The sequence below is a fragment of the Garra rufa genome, unplaced genomic scaffold, assembly GCF_049309525.1.
Source record: "Garra rufa unplaced genomic scaffold, GarRuf1.0 hap1_unplaced_028, whole genome shotgun sequence".
NCBI lineage: Eukaryota > Metazoa > Chordata > Actinopteri > Cypriniformes > Cyprinidae > Garra > Garra rufa.
Genome location: NW_027394303.1, coordinates 120,960 through 135,186, shown reverse-complemented (window position 1 = coordinate 135,186; position 14,227 = coordinate 120,960). Strand labels below are relative to the sequence as shown.

Genomic DNA, 14,227 nt, shown 5'->3' with positions numbered 1-14,227 from the left:
AAAGCAGATAATGGGCACCCTTGTCTGACTGACCTTTCTAATGGAAAGGGGTCAGTTAATGCCCCATTAATTTTAACACAGCTCCGGGCATTGTCATATATTAATTTGATCCATTTTCTTATTCTGTCTCCAAACCCATATCTCGCCATTGTCTGCTCAATAAAACTGTGCTCCACTCTATCAAAAGCTTTATTCAAATCCACAGATAAAACCAACCCCCCTTCCCCATCCTTTCCCATGTTTTCTACAACGTCTCTTATTGTACATATGATATCCATAATGTCTCTCCCCATTATACTGTATGCTTGGCTAGGCGACACAATACTCCCTACAACCTGTTTAATTCTATTGGCTATTACTTTTGTTAAAATTTTATAATCCGAATTAAGCAGACTCAAAGGCCTATAATTTTCCAACTTCAATGGATTTCCTTTATTTTTATATAAGATAGTTATTATTCCTAAGCCCATGGATCTCGGCATTTCCCCTCTCTCCTCCATACCTTTATACAACCTTAGCAGTATTGGTGCTAGGGTCCCTATGAAGGCCTTATAGAACTCATGTGTCAAACCATCCGAGCCCGGACTTTTATTCTTTTTTGTCTGATTTATTGCATCTTTTATTTCTTCAATACCTATATCTCTTTCGCACATATTCTTCTCATCCTCGTCTAGCTTCACGTTCACAGTACTCAAGACTTCATCCACACATTCTTGTTTTACACCCTCTTTCTTGAATAATTCCCTATAAAAATTCTCCACTTCTCCTATTATCCCAACAAAATCATTTATTTTATCGCCTTTTCTATTTTCTAACTCTACAATGTGTTTTCTCCTCTGCTTTTTATTTTCTAAATTTAGGAAGAATTTTGTACTTCTTTCTCCCTCTAAAGCATACTGAGCTCTACTTCTTATTATAGCTCCCTTGCTTTTTTCCTTTTCATACTCCTCTAATTCTGTTTTTAACCTCCAAAAGCACTCTTCACTGTACTCAGGATTATTTTCTATTTTTTCCGCTTCCCCTTTTAATGCATTTTCCAAAGCTTCTGCTTTACTCCTCCTCATAAAATCTCTTTGTTTTGAATACCTAATACTTCTTTTTTTAATTTTCTCTTTCATTCCCTCCCACCATTCACATACATTTTCCTCAAATAGAGAATTCTGCATTTCATAATTTATACATTTTACAATATTTTCTTTATATGCCTCTTCATTTAACAGATTTGCATTCAGACACCACAAACCCCCTCCCCTCGCCTCTTCACTTACACCCATCTTGACTGTCATCACAGCATGATCACTTAAACTGACAAACTTATATTTCACATTTTTAACATATTTTAACATTTCTCTTTTTGCCAAACATAAATCTATACGACTCTGTTTCAAATTACCCATCACCATTTGTCTTCTCGAAAATTCTCTTTTATATGGATTCTCTTCCCTCCACACATCTACTATGTCTTCATTCTGCATCCACTCTGTTAAGAACTTTCTTGACCCATCAGATTTAAAATTAGCACTACTGGAAGCATCCAGTCTCGTGCACCACACGTTGAAATCCCCAACTACTATACACTTCTCTTTCCATTGTGTCTTCATTTCCTTAAAGACTTCTTTTCTGTCAATCTCTATATTCGGTGCATAAATGTTTATAAGCCTAAACATTTCATTACAAAACTTAAATTCAAGTCCTAGCATTCTCCCATTTCCATCTTTATAAATTTGTTTCACATTTTGCACTCTGTCTCTTTTTATCAAAATCGCCACTCCACATGCTTTTACATTTCCATGACTCACATAAATTTCCCCCTCCCAACTCTTTTTTATATTGTCCATTATATCCCCTGTCCAATGCGTCTCTTGTAGGCATAGCACATCAGCTTTTAACAGTCTCTTCACCCTCTCAAACTTTTTTAGGTCTCTTAGCCCGTTACTGTTCAGACACGCAATGTGCAAAATACCCCACATAGTGATTATCACAGTTTTTAAGGGATTTATACTCATTCCAATTAAATCAAACTCTTACTTTCTGCCTTTTGCTCCTCCAGTCTTTCCTTCTTTCTTTTTTTCAATGTACCTTTCCCCTCACATATATCCATGTCTTCCTCTCCGTTTTTCACAGGATTTTCTATCATTTCTTTCTCCTTTCCTCCCCCTTCGTCTTTCTTCATTCCTCTTCTCTCCAGATGTTGTTCTCCTTGACTTTTAGCATTACCACCTTCTTCATTGTCATTTTTTTCCGTCTTCCCGTTTCCATCTTCACACTCCAGACCTCTCTGATCCATCTCTTTACCTGCTGTTCTTTTTTTCTTCTTTCTCTGTCTCATGATCTGTTGCCCCGCGCCCGCCTCCTCTGGGCTGCTCTCACTCTTAGTATCTCCCCTGTTTGTCGCTCTCTCTTTCTCTCCCCAAGTGCTTTGACTCATCTCTCCTTCAACAATTACCTCTTCCTCTTCTTTTTCTTCACTCTCCAGCTCCTCGTACAGATCTTCCATTATCCCCTCGCCGTTCCTTTCTTCCATCATAGCCGGCGTTTCACACACGCACAGTCCTGGCCGCATTCCACACACTTCACAATTCACCTCTTTGCACTCTCTTGCATAGTGTCCTTGTTTATCGCATCTAAAACACCTAAAGCTCGGGCAGTCCCTCACAACATGTCCCGGTTGTATACACAAACGGCAAACCTTCACTTGTCGGTCATGTATCACCCTAAAGTGTTCTGTCCCTCCGAGCGTCTCAAATTTCGTTGAATAGGGCAACGATTTAACAACATTATTGAACTTAACTTTTAAAAACCTTGTCCCATCCGCAATGTCGGTTCCCGGCCACATTCTCCTCTTGATTTTAGACGCTTCTGTTACTCCCCAATCCTTTAGTTTGCTCAATATTTCTTCATCCTGAATATACATAGGCAGTCCTAAGAAAGAAACAACCACCTCCATGCAATCCACTTCCTTCACCATTACACGACTGTTTTTTATCTTCAAACCATCCAGAATTTTTCCTTTTGCCTTCATATCTTCCATTGTTAACTCATACTCTTTTGGAGATTTATACCTGCAACCGATCACTCCTCCGCATTCTTCCTTCACACTCTTTAATAGTTCCATCATTGTGATTCTGTCCTCCCCCTCCATCTCCACCAGCACCGTCAGTTCCTTTCCATAGCTGCGCTCTCCATCTCTCTTGTCCTGCATGTTTCGACCTCTTCCCGTCTCCTGTTGTCCAGCCATTTCTCTTTCCTTGCTGTGTGAGGTATTTATCCCCAAACAGCACGACACTGTTTGAGGATTAAATGACCCCCCAACACGCAAACACTCCTTTGGAGCAGTTTTTCCAAACAATGTGAAAAGAATTGAATCCTTTACTCCACTCAAACAAACACACTCCTTCTTCCTCCTTGCTTCTCTCACTGTACCACTTCCTGTCACCACTAGGGAGCGCTCAGCGCGGTATGGCCGTAAGCGAGGGCTGCTCCAAAAAGTGGGCTATTTAAAGATCAGCCTCCGTAAAAGCCAGCATATTATATAAATAGTGAAGAAAAGGCAAAAGCTTACAGCACCTGGTAATCCCAGGCGGTCTCCCATCCAAGTGTAACAATCGGCCTTATCAGCCGAGTTACAAGACTAAAATGGGGTCAGATTTAACTGTGAGAGATGACTAGTGGTTAAAAGAATGAGACATAAAAGAAGATTGGTTTAAATAGATTTGGTTTATTTACAAGGTTCACATAAAAGACTTTAAAACAACACGATAAAACGAGGTAAACGCTGTTAAAAGAATACAGTTCATTTGTCCATACCCTAAAAACAGTCCAAGAATCCCAGTGTGTTGATAAGTCCAATGTGAGTGTCCACCGGTGTATATACAATCCACAGAAAGTGTAATCCAAAGTTTGCAGGTGGTGAATGGAAAGGTGAGCTCTAAAATTAGCAACTCCTCAATCCAACAGTTTGGTGACTGTCCTTTGTTTGTCATGCTGCTCTCTTATACAGTTGTACTTCCTGCTTCCTGTCATGTGTCTAGTCACATGGCAGGCCAACCATCCATTTTTTAAAGACACACACTCACTTAAAATGTTAAGAGTAATAAAATGGCCTAAAAAACATGTAAAACACTTAAAACTCTATAATACATTTAAATGATTGTAATAAATAGAGCGGTAAAACACGTCTTTCTAAAAGCCAGCATATTATATAAATAGTGAAGAAAAGGCAAAAGCTTACAGCACCTGGTATTCCCAGGCGGTCTCCCATCCAAGTACTAAGCAGGCCCGACGCTGCTTAGCTTCCGAGATCAGACGAGATCGGGCGCTCTCAGCGCGGTATGGCCGTAAGCGAGGGCTGCTCCAAAAAGTGGGCTATTTAAAGATCAGCCTCCGTAAAAGCCAGCATATTATATAAATAGTGAAGAAAAGGCAAAAGCTTACAGCACCTGGTATTCCCAGGCGGTCTCCCATCCAAGTACTAAGCAGGCCCGACGCTGCTTAGCTTCCGAGATCAGACGAGATCGGGCGCTCTCAGCGCGGTATGGCCGTAAGCGAGGGCTGCTCCAAAAAGTGGGCTATTTAAAGATCAGCCTCCGTAAAAGCCAGCATATTATATAAATAGTGAAGAAAAGGCAAAAGCTTACAGCACCTGGTAATCCCAGGCGGTCTCCCATCCAAGTGTAACAATCGGCCTTATCAGCCGAGTTACAAGACTAAAATGGGGTCAGATTTAACTGTGAGAGATGACTAGTGGTTAAAAGAATGAGACATAAAAGAAGATTGGTTTAAATAGATTTGGTTTATTTACAAGGTTCACATAAAAGACTTTAAAACAACACGATAAAACGAGGTAAACGCTGTTAAAAGAATACAGTTCATTTGTCCATACCCTAAAAACAGTCCAAGAATCCCAGTGTGTTGATAAGTCCAATGTGAGTGTCCACCGGTGTATATACAATCCACAGAAAGTGTAATCCAAAGTTTGCAGGTGGTGAATGGAAAGGTGAGCTCTAAAATTAGCAACTCCTCAATCCAACAGTTTGGTGACTGTCCTTTGTTTGTCATGCTGCTCTCTTATACAGTTGTACTTCCTGCTTCCTGTCATGTGTCTAGTCACATGGCAGGCCAACCATCCATTTTTTAAAGACACACACTCACTTAAAATGTTAAGAGTAATAAAATGGCCTAAAAAACATGTAAAACACTTAAAACTCTATAATACATTTAAATGATTGTAATAAATAGAGCGGTAAAACACGTCTTTCTAAAAGCCAGCATATTATATAAATAGTGAAGAAAAGGCAAAAGCTTACAGCACCTGGTATTCCCAGGCGGTCTCCCATCCAAGTACTAAGCAGGCCCGACGCTGCTTAGCTTCCGAGATCAGACGAGATCGGGCGCTCTCAGCGCGGTATGGCCGTAAGCGAGGGCTGCTCCAAAAAGTGGGCTATTTAAAGATCAGCCTCCGTAAAAGCCAGCATATTATATAAATAGTGAAGAAAAGGCAAAAGCTTACAGCACCTGGTATTCCCAGGCGGTCTCCCATCCAAGTGTAACAATCGGCCTTATCAGCCGAGTTACAAGACTAAAATGGGATCAGATTTAACTGTGAGAGATGACTAGTGGTTAAAAGAATGAGACATAAAAGAAGATTGGTTTAAATAGATTTGGTTTATTTACAAGGTTCACATAAAAGACTTTAAAACAACACGATAAAACGAGGTAAACGCTGTTAAAAGAATACAGTTCATTTGTCCATACCCTAAAAACAGTCCAAGAATCCCAGTGTGTTGATAAGTCCAATGTGAGTGTCCACCGGTGTATATACAATCCACAGAAAGTGTAATCCAAAGTTTGCAGGTGGTGAATGGAAAGGTGAGCTCTAAAATTAGCAACTCCTCAATCCAACAGTTTGGTGACTGTCCTTTGTTTGTCATGCTGCTCTCTTATACAGTTGTACTTCCTGCTTCCTGTCATGTGTCTAGTCACATGGCAGGCCAACCATCCATTTTTTAAAGACACACACTCACTTAAAATGTTAAGAGTAATAAAATGGCCTAAAAAACATGTAAAACACTTAAAACTCTATAATACATTTAAATGATTGTAATAAATAGAGCGGTAAAACACGTCTTTCTAAAAGCCAGCATATTATATAAATAGTGAAGAAAAGGCAAAAGCTTACAGCACCTGGTATTCCCAGGCGGTCTCCCATCCAAGTACTAAGCAGGCCCGACGCTGCTTAGCTTCCGAGATCAGACGAGATCGGGCGCTCTCAGCGCGGTATGGCCGTAAGCGAGGGCTGCTCCAAAAAGTGGGCTATTTAAAGGTCAGCCTCCGTAAAAGCCAGCATATTATATAAATAGTGAAGAAAAGGCAAAAGCTTACAGCACCTGGTATTCCCAGGCGGTCTCCCATCCAAGTACTAAGCAGGCCCGACGCTGCTTAGCTTCCGAGATCAGACGAGATCGGGCGCTCTCAGCGCGGTATGGCCGTAAGCGAGGGCTGCTCCAAAAAGTGGGCTATTTAAAGATCAGCCTCCGTAAAAGCCAGCATATTATATAAATAGTGAAGAAAAGGCAAAAGCTTACAGCACCTGGTATTCCCAGGCGGTCTCCCATCCAAGTGTAACAATCGGCCTTATCAGCCGAGTTACAAGACTAAAATGGGATCAGATTTAACTGTGAGAGATGACTAGTGGTTAAAAGAATGAGACATAAAAGAAGATTGGTTTAAATAGATTTGGTTTATTTACAAGGTTCACATAAAAGACTTTAAAACAACACGATAAAACGAGGTAAACGCTGTTAAAAGAATACAGTTCATTTGTCCATACCCTAAAAACAGTCCAAGAATCCCAGTGTGTTGATAAGTCCAATGTGAGTGTCCACCGGTGTATATACAATCCACAGAAAGTGTAATCCAAAGTTTGCAGGTGGTGAATGGAAAGGTGAGCTCTAAAATTAGCAACTCCTCAATCCAACAGTTTGGTGACTGTCCTTTGTTTGTCATGCTGCTCTCTTATACAGTTGTACTTCCTGCTTCCTGTCATGTGTCTAGTCACATGGCAGGCCAACCATCCATTTTTTAAAGACACACACTCACTTAAAATGTTAAGAGTAATAAAATGGCCTAAAAAACATGTAAAACACTTAAAACTCTATAATACATTTAAATGATTGTAATAAATAGAGCGGTAAAACACGTCTTTCTAAAAGCCAGCATATTATATAAATAGTGAAGAAAAGGCAAAAGCTTACAGCACCTGGTATTCCCAGGCGGTCTCCCATCCAAGTACTAAGCAGGCCCGACGCTGCTTAGCTTCCGAGATCAGACGAGATCGGGCGCTCTCAGCGCGGTATGGCCGTAAGCGAGGGCTGCTCCAAAAAGTGGGCTATTTAAAGATCAGCCTCCGTAAAAGCCAGCATATTATATAAATAGTGAAGAAAAGGCAAAAGCTTACAGCACCTGGTAATCCCAGGCGGTCTCCCATCCAAGTGTAACAATCGGCCTTATCAGCCGAGTTACAAGACTAAAATGGGGTCAGATTTAACTGTGAGAGATGACTAGTGGTTAAAAGAATGAGACATAAAAGAAGATTGGTTTAAATAGATTTGGTTTATTTACAAGGTTCACATAAAAGACTTTAAAACAACACGATAAAACGAGGTAAACGCTGTTAAAAGAATACAGTTCATTTGTCCATACCCTAAAAACAGTCCAAGAATCCCAGTGTGTTGATAAGTCCAATGTGAGTGTCCACCGGTGTATATACAATCCACAGAAAGTGTAATCCAAAGTTTGCAGGTGGTGAATGGAAAGGTGAGCTCTAAAATTAGCAACTCCTCAATCCAACAGTTTGGTGACTGTCCTTTGTTTGTCATGCTGCTCTCTTATACAGTTGTACTTCCTGCTTCCTGTCATGTGTCTAGTCACATGGCAGGCCAACCATCCATTTTTTAAAGACACACACTCACTTAAAATGTTAAGAGTAATAAAATGGCCTAAAAAACATGTAAAACACTTAAAACTCTATAATACATTTAAATGATTGTAATAAATAGAGCGGTAAAACACGTCTTTCTAAAAGCCAGCATATTATATAAATAGTGAAGAAAAGGCAAAAGCTTACAGCACCTGGTATTCCCAGGCGGTCTCCCATCCAAGTACTAAGCAGGCCCGACGCTGCTTAGCTTCCGAGATCAGACGAGATCGGGCGCTCTCAGCGCGGTATGGCCGTAAGCGAGGGCTGCTCCAAAAAGTGGGCTATTTAAAGATCAGCCTCCGTAAAAGCCAGCATATTATATAAATAGTGAAGAAAAGGCAAAAGCTTACAGCACCTGGTAATCCCAGGCGGTCTCCCATCCAAGTGTAACAATCGGCCTTATCAGCCGAGTTACAAGACTAAAATGGGGTCAGATTTAACTGTGAGAGATGACTAGTGGTTAAAAGAATGAGACATAAAAGAAGATTGGTTTAAATAGATTTGGTTTATTTACAAGGTTCACATAAAAGACTTTAAAACAACACGATAAAACGAGGTAAACGCTGTTAAAAGAATACAGTTCATTTGTCCATACCCTAAAAACAGTCCAAGAATCCCAGTGTGTTGATAAGTCCAATGTGAGTGTCCACCGGTGTATATACAATCCACAGAAAGTGTAATCCAAAGTTTGCAGGTGGTGAATGGAAAGGTGAGCTCTAAAATTAGCAACTCCTCAATCCAACAGTTTGGTGACTGTCCTTTGTTTGTCATGCTGCTCTCTTATACAGTTGTACTTCCTGCTTCCTGTCATGTGTCTAGTCACATGGCAGGCCAACCATCCATTTTTTAAAGACACACACTCACTTAAAATGTTAAGAGTAATAAAATGGCCTAAAAAACATGTAAAACACTTAAAACTCTATAATACATTTAAATGATTGTAATAAATAGAGCGGTAAAACACGTCTTTCTAAAAGCCAGCATATTATATAAATAGTGAAGAAAAGGCAAAAGCTTACAGCACCTGGTATTCCCAGGCGGTCTCCCATCCAAGTACTAAGCAGGCCCGACGCTGCTTAGCTTCCGAGATCAGACGAGATCGGGCGCTCTCAGCGCGGTATGGCCGTAAGCGAGGGCTGCTCCAAAAAGTGGGCTATTTAAAGATCAGCCTCCGTAAAAGCCAGCATATTATATAAATAGTGAAGAAAAGGCAAAAGCTTACAGCACCTGGTATTCCCAGGCGGTCTCCCATCCAAGTACTAAGCAGGCCCGACGCTGCTTAGCTTCCGAGATCAGACGAGATCGGGCGCTCTCAGCGCGGTATGGCCGTAAGCGAGGGCTGCTCCAAAAAGTGGGCTATTTAAAGATCAGCCTCCGTAAAAGCCAGCATATTATATAAATAGTGAAGAAAAGGCAAAAGCTTACAGCACCTGGTATTCCCAGGCGGTCTCCCATCCAAGTGTAACAATCGGCCTTATCAGCCGAGTTACAAGACTAAAATGGGATCAGATTTAACTGTGAGAGATGACTAGTGGTTAAAAGAATGAGACATAAAAGAAGATTGGTTTAAATAGATTTGGTTTATTTACAAGGTTCACATAAAAGACTTTAAAACAACACGATAAAACGAGGTAAACGCTGTTAAAAGAATACAGTTCATTTGTCCATACCCTAAAAACAGTCCAAGAATCCCAGTGTGTTGATAAGTCCAATGTGAGTGTCCACCGGTGTATATACAATCCACAGAAAGTGTAATCCAAAGTTTGCAGGTGGTGAATGGAAAGGTGAGCTCTAAAATTAGCAACTCCTCAATCCAACAGTTTGGTGACTGTCCTTTGTTTGTCATGCTGCTCTCTTATACAGTTGTACTTCCTGCTTCCTGTCATGTGTCTAGTCACATGGCAGGCCAACCATCCATTTTTTAAAGACACACACTCACTTAAAATGTTAAGAGTAATAAAATGGCCTAAAAAACATGTAAAACACTTAAAACTCTATAATACATTTAAATGATTGTAATAAATAGAGCGGTAAAACACGTCTTTCTAAAAGCCAGCATATTATATAAATAGTGAAGAAAAGGCAAAAGCTTACAGCACCTGGTATTCCCAGGCGGTCTCCCATCCAAGTACTAAGCAGGCCCGACGCTGCTTAGCTTCCGAGATCAGACGAGATCGGGCGCTCTCAGCGCGGTATGGCCGTAAGCGAGGGCTGCTCCAAAAAGTGGGCTATTTAAAGATCAGCCTCCGTAAAAGCCAGCATATTATATAAATAGTGAAGAAAAGGCAAAAGCTTACAGCACCTGGTAATCCCAGGCGGTCTCCCATCCAAGTGTAACAATCGGCCTTATCAGCCGAGTTACAAGACTAAAATGGGGTCAGATTTAACTGTGAGAGATGACTAGTGGTTAAAAGAATGAGACATAAAAGAAGATTGGTTTAAATAGATTTGGTTTATTTACAAGGTTCACATAAAAGACTTTAAAACAACACGATAAAACGAGGTAAACGCTGTTAAAAGAATACAGTTCATTTGTCCATACCCTAAAAACAGTCCAAGAATCCCAGTGTGTTGATAAGTCCAATGTGAGTGTCCACCGGTGTATATACAATCCACAGAAAGTGTAATCCAAAGTTTGCAGGTGGTGAATGGAAAGGTGAGCTCTAAAATTAGCAACTCCTCAATCCAACAGTTTGGTGACTGTCCTTTGTTTGTCATGCTGCTCTCTTATACAGTTGTACTTCCTGCTTCCTGTCATGTGTCTAGTCACATGGCAGGCCAACCATCCATTTTTTAAAGACACACACTCACTTAAAATGTTAAGAGTAATAAAATGGCCTAAAAAACATGTAAAACACTTAAAACTCTATAATACATTTAAATGATTGTAATAAATAGAGCGGTAAAACACGTCTTTCTAAAAGCCAGCATATTATATAAATAGTGAAGAAAAGGCAAAAGCTTACAGCACCTGGTATTCCCAGGCGGTCTCCCATCCAAGTACTAAGCAGGCCCGACGCTGCTTAGCTTCCGAGATCAGACGAGATCGGGCGCTCTCAGCGCGGTATGGCCGTAAGCGAGGGCTGCTCCAAAAAGTGGGCTATTTAAAGATCAGCCTCCGTAAAAGCCAGCATATTATATAAATAGTGAAGAAAAGGCAAAAGCTTACAGCACCTGGTATTCCCAGGCGGTCTCCCATCCAAGTACTAAGCAGGCCCGACGCTGCTTAGCTTCCGAGATCAGACGAGATCGGGCGCTCTTTTTTTTTTTTTTTTTTTTTTTTTTTTTTTTTTTTTTTTTATTGTACAAAAATCATTATATATTTGAATACACATTGAATACACAAATCAATAATACATTTTCATTACTACTGAAGAAGAACCCAATACACAACAAAACCGTTATCACCAATTTCCGAGTATTTAGCATTGTTGCTGGGGAAACATTCGTAAATATTACATGACACAAGCATCTTTTTAACCCAATCATAACAACAAATAAAAGCCTAAAAGCTAAACCAACAAAAGTTCATCTTCCCCTGGCATGTAAAAGTGCATATTTTTTAAAATACATATGACATCTTTTGTGAAAATTTCATAAAAATCTCCCATAATATTTTCTGATTTAAAATAACTGTACAGCATTTTGACATGATCTTCTGCCATCCATTTAAAAAGAAACCAAAGGTTTAAAACAAAATCTCTGTTTTTCGCTATATTCCTTCTTTTCCATATAGCTTTTTTTGCCACAATTAAAAACAAATTAATGAGTTTCTTGTTTGGTTTATTCTCTGCTATTCCCAACATAAACATTCTACTCCAATTAAAATCCTCTTCGTTACCTCTTAAATCTTTGATTAGTTTCTTAAATTCGTTAAAAAATGGGATCAACTCCTTACAGAATAAAAACAAATGTAAAATTCCCTCATCTTCTGTTTTACAAACTTTGCATTGAGCATTTGTTTCTTTCTGCATAGCACACAATCTCATTTCCGTAAAAATCACATTTTGTCTAATAAAATAATCAAAACATTCTAGATCTACATCCAACCATTTCCATGCCATATGCTTCCAGATATCTTTTTCTTCAATTTCGTTAAAATGCCTTATCCAGAATTGATTGGCAACAGGTTTTTTAAAAATTCTTTTCATAAAAAAACCATAAAACATTTTAACAGTACCCAAATTAAAATTCACCAACTTGTCTTTACATTTTAAAAACACATTCATTTTGTTCTCCTTTTCTTCCCTCTTGTTAAGATCATCCAGCCATTCTCCAGGGATTGCTTTTTTTACCTCTTCGTATTGTCTTTTTAAAAACATTACATTAAAATCCTCCTTCCCCTCCTCCATCGCATCTATAATCACTTGAAGTGGTAAAAATCCCTCTTTATATTCCCATAAAACATCCCTTACCTTCACAATCCCCACTTGCAACCATTTCTTAAAATAGAGGTCATGCTCTTGTATCTTTACTTTTCCATTTAAAAACAGAGGTTGATTTAAAATCCTTTCCCTCCCCTCTGGATTAAAATCCACCTCTGTTAAAAAAAGCCTCCAAGCATTTAAAACCTCTTTATAAAACTGTGGGATCCCCTCCATCATCCAATTCTTCAGCTTCATCCATAAAATGTCTTCCCCTAAATTAAAATTCCCACATTTGTTTAAATAGAAGCTCATTATTTTCTTCCACTCTGCATTGTTCGTGTCATCCAAATATTTCCTTACCACTTTTACCCTCATGCTTTTCATTTTTTGCTCTACGTCGACCAACCCCATTCCTCCCTCTTCTGGTTTCCCTATCAATGTAAGATATGCAATTCTTGGAGGCTTTTTGTCCCATAGAAATTCTAAAACACTTTTCTTTATTCTCTTCAAAACCCAATCTGGCAATGGCATGACATGTAAATTGTACCACATTTTGGATAACATTAACATATTTACAATTAAAATTTTCCCTTTCAAACTTAAAGATCTGTTTCTCCAAAAAATAAGTCTTCTTTCCATCCCTCCTACCGTCTCTTCCCACATATTGTCAATTGCCTCCTTTTCATTCCTTGCTAATATTGCCCCTAAAATCTTCATTTCTTGAACCTCCTTAAACCTAAAAAGCCCCGTTAAAATCTCGGCCCTTCCAAACTTCATATATACAGTTTTTTCTTCATTTATTTTTGCACCTGAACCCTCACAATAAAATGTTGTTTTCTCTATCACTCTTTTAACACTTTCTATATTTTCAACCACAACTGTCGTGTCATCAGCGTATTGAAATATTTTTGTTAACTCTTTTCCCTCTTCCATTTTTATTCCATTTATTCTTTTTTCTCTGTTTATTAAAAGCCCTAAAGGTTCTGCCACCAAAGAGTACAACTGTGCTGACAATGGACACCCTTGTCTTATAGATCTTGAAACTTTAAAAGGTTGAGTTAAAAATCCATTGCATTTTACTTTTGTTAAAATATCCCTGTATAAAATTGAGATCCATTTTATAAAATTATCTCCAAAACCAAATTCTTTTAAAATCGCAAATAAAAACCCATGTTCGACTCTGTCGAACGCCTTTTCAAAGTCCATACTTATAATGTATGCGCTCCTTTCTTTTTCTTTTATATAACCCACTATATCTCTTATGCTGCTTGTAATGTCTGCTATATCCCTCCCCTTTACTCCATATGCTTGGTTGGTTTCTATTATATTTGGCATGACTTTTTTTAACCTATTCGCTAAGACCTTTGCTAAAATTTTTAAATCAGTGTTTAACATTGTAATGGGTCTAAAATTCTTCAGTTCATTTTTGTCTCCCTTTTTCTTGTATATTATTTTCATTAATCCTAGCCCCATTTTTGGGTTTACTCTTTCTTTTTTGAACACTTCTTCATAAATTTCATTTAAAATCCCAACTACCTTTTCTTTAAAAACTTTGTAAAACTCGCTTCCAATACCATCTATTCCAGGGATTTTCTTCACTCTTAATTGATTTATGGCTTGTTTAATTTCTTCTGTTGTTATTTCGCTTTCACAATCCTTTTTATCCTCCTCACCAACTTTCCTTGCTATTTGTTGTAATAAAATCTTCCGTTTTTCCTCATCTCCTCCCTCTGACTTAAACAATTCCTCATAATATGTTTTCACTTCTTTTAAAATCCTCTCTGTATCTGACACCACTTTCCCATCCTTACTTTTAAGTTCTTTAATTATTTCCGCTTTCCCCCTGCTTTTCTCAAGATTAAAAAAGAATCTGTTACATTTT

The 14,227-nt window shown here is 38.8% G+C and overlaps 11 non-coding genes across 11 annotated transcripts; all 11 read right to left on the bottom strand.

Moving 5' to 3' along the window:
- Positions 1-4,224: 4,224 nt before the first annotated feature.
- On the bottom strand, positions 4,225-4,343 carry LOC141315454 (5S ribosomal RNA). Its single transcript, XR_012350940.1, has one exon. It is a non-coding gene; the product is annotated as a 5S ribosomal RNA (ribosomal RNA).
- Positions 4,344-4,427: 84 nt separating this feature from the next.
- LOC141315453 (5S ribosomal RNA) lies at positions 4,428-4,546 on the bottom strand. The gene has a single exon (XR_012350939.1). It is a non-coding gene; the product is annotated as a 5S ribosomal RNA (ribosomal RNA).
- A 753-nt stretch (positions 4,547-5,299) lies between these two features.
- LOC141315451 (5S ribosomal RNA) lies at positions 5,300-5,418 on the bottom strand. Its single transcript, XR_012350937.1, has one exon. It is a non-coding gene; the product is annotated as a 5S ribosomal RNA (ribosomal RNA).
- A 753-nt stretch (positions 5,419-6,171) lies between these two features.
- LOC141315450 (5S ribosomal RNA) lies at positions 6,172-6,290 on the bottom strand. The gene has a single exon (XR_012350936.1). It is a non-coding gene; the product is annotated as a 5S ribosomal RNA (ribosomal RNA).
- An 84-nt stretch (positions 6,291-6,374) lies between these two features.
- LOC141315448 (5S ribosomal RNA) lies at positions 6,375-6,493 on the bottom strand. The gene has a single exon (XR_012350935.1). It is a non-coding gene; the product is annotated as a 5S ribosomal RNA (ribosomal RNA).
- A 753-nt stretch (positions 6,494-7,246) lies between these two features.
- On the bottom strand, positions 7,247-7,365 carry LOC141315447 (5S ribosomal RNA). Its single transcript, XR_012350934.1, has one exon. It is a non-coding gene; the product is annotated as a 5S ribosomal RNA (ribosomal RNA).
- Positions 7,366-8,118: 753 nt separating this feature from the next.
- LOC141315446 (5S ribosomal RNA) lies at positions 8,119-8,237 on the bottom strand. The gene has a single exon (XR_012350933.1). It is a non-coding gene; the product is annotated as a 5S ribosomal RNA (ribosomal RNA).
- Positions 8,238-8,990: 753 nt separating this feature from the next.
- On the bottom strand, positions 8,991-9,109 carry LOC141315445 (5S ribosomal RNA). Its single transcript, XR_012350932.1, has one exon. It is a non-coding gene; the product is annotated as a 5S ribosomal RNA (ribosomal RNA).
- Positions 9,110-9,193: 84 nt separating this feature from the next.
- Positions 9,194-9,312, bottom strand: LOC141315444 (5S ribosomal RNA). The gene has a single exon (XR_012350931.1). It is a non-coding gene; the product is annotated as a 5S ribosomal RNA (ribosomal RNA).
- Positions 9,313-10,065: 753 nt separating this feature from the next.
- Positions 10,066-10,184, bottom strand: LOC141315443 (5S ribosomal RNA). Its single transcript, XR_012350929.1, has one exon. It is a non-coding gene; the product is annotated as a 5S ribosomal RNA (ribosomal RNA).
- A 753-nt stretch (positions 10,185-10,937) lies between these two features.
- On the bottom strand, positions 10,938-11,056 carry LOC141315442 (5S ribosomal RNA). Its single transcript, XR_012350928.1, has one exon. It is a non-coding gene; the product is annotated as a 5S ribosomal RNA (ribosomal RNA).
- Positions 11,057-14,227: the final 3,171 nt, after the last annotated feature.